This window comes from Mandrillus leucophaeus, unplaced genomic scaffold (assembly GCF_000951045.1).
Source record: "Mandrillus leucophaeus isolate KB7577 unplaced genomic scaffold, Mleu.le_1.0 Scaffold44, whole genome shotgun sequence".
Taxonomy (NCBI): domain Eukaryota; kingdom Metazoa; phylum Chordata; class Mammalia; order Primates; family Cercopithecidae; genus Mandrillus; species Mandrillus leucophaeus.
Window position 1 is genome coordinate 1192833 of NW_012104698.1, and position 1891 is coordinate 1194723.

Genomic DNA, 1891 nt, shown 5'->3' on the forward strand with positions numbered 1-1891 from the left:
AGTAGCTGGGACTACAGGCGCCGCCACCTTGCCCGGCTAGTTTTTTGTATTTTTTAGTAGAGACGGGGTTTCACCGTGTTAGCCAGGATGGTCTAGATCTCCTGACCTCGTGATCCGCCCGTCTCGGCCTCCCAAAGTGCTGGGATTACAGGCTTGAGCCACCGCGCCCGGCCCAAAAAACATTTTTAATTGGAAAACTGTACTATTCCCATTCCTTCTTTTATCATGAAGGAATATCCTTCTGGGATCACTCAGGGTGAGATAGAGATATATATATATATAAAAAATATATATTATAACACATTAACATATTACTAATAAACATACAAATACATCATTATCTACTAAAGTGAGCATTCCTAGCAACTCAAACATTTGAGCCCTAACTATACACCATGTACACACTTTAGGTATTATGGAATACATGAAAGAAAACATTGACCAAGAGTCTTAATGTAATAAATACAGACTTTACTATAATGCTATTCAACTAAGGCAGCTACGTATAAGAACTGGAAAGGGGGAGAGAGGGCAATATTTAAAATGCTGATTCCTGGTTGGGCAAGGTGGGAAAGGGGGCTCACGCCTGTAATTCCAACACTTCAGGAGGCCGAGACAGGTGAATCACTTTGGAGTTCAAGACCGGCCTTGCCAACATGGCAAAACCCCATCTCTACTAAAAATACAAAAAACTAGCCAGGCATGGTGGTACACACCTGTAATCCCAGGTACCCAGGAGGTGGGGGGTTGCAGTGAGATGAGATCGCACCAATGCACTCCAGCCTGGGCGACAGAGCAAGACTCTGCCTCAATAAAGAAATAAATAGGCGAGGCGTGGTGGCTCATGCCTGTAATCACACCACTTTGGGAGGCTGAGGTAGGTGGATCACTTGAGGTCAGGAGATTGAGATCATCCTTGCTAACATGGTGAAATTCTGTCTCTGCTGAAAATATGAAAAATTAGCCAGGCATGGTGGCAGGCGCCTGTTATCCCAGCTACTTGGGAGGCTGAGGCAGGAGAATCGCTTAAACCCGGGAGGCGGAGGTTGCAGTGAGCCAAGATCGCACCACTGCACTCCAGCCTGTGCAACAGAGCGAGACTCGGTCTCTAAATAAATAAATAAAATGCTGACTCCTAAGCACCACCCAAGACCAAGAGAGTCAACACTGCTGGAGAAAGGGAGTACAGGCTGTTTTAAACTCCCCAGTCAGGCTGAGCATGATGACTCACGCCTGTAATCCTATCGCTTTGGGAGGCCAAGGTGGGTGAATTGCCTGAGCTCAGGAGTTTGAGATCAGCCTGGGCAATACAGTGAAACCCTGTCTCTACTAAAATACAAAAAGTTAGCAGGGCGTGACAGCGTACACCTGTAGTCCCAGCTACTAGGGAGGCTGAGGCAGGAGAACTGCTTGAACCCGGGAGGCAGAGGTTACACTGAGCCAAGATCACACCACTGTACTCCAGCCTGGGCGACAGAGCGAGACTCCATCTCCAAAAATAAATAAATAAAATAAACTCACTCCCCAGTCAATTCCTGAGAACCACTGACCTAAGGAGCAGTGTCAGGTTCTTCCTTGCTAACAGGTTTTAGAAATATTTAAGAAGTTGGCCGGGCACGGTGGCTCAAGCCTGTAATCCCAGCACTTTGGGAGGCCGAGGCGGGTGGATCACGAGGTCAGGAGATCAAGACTATCGTGGCTAACATGGTGAAACCCCGTCTCTACTAAAAATACAAAAAACTAGCCGGGCGTGGTGGCGGGTGCCTGTAGTCTCAGCTACTTGGGTGGCTGAGGCGGGAGAATGGCGTGAACCCAGGAGGCGGAGCTTGCAGTGAGCCGAGATCACGCCACTGCACTCCAGCCTGGGAGCACAGCGAGACTCCGTCTCAAA

General features: G+C 48.3%; 1 protein-coding gene across 1 annotated transcript in view; it reads right to left on the reverse strand.

The window, feature by feature from the left end:
* CNOT1 (CCR4-NOT transcription complex, subunit 1) overlaps positions 1 to 1891 on the reverse strand; it is a 124702-nt gene that overhangs the window by 103738 nt on the left and 19073 nt on the right. The gene's annotated exons all lie outside the window — the stretch shown is intronic.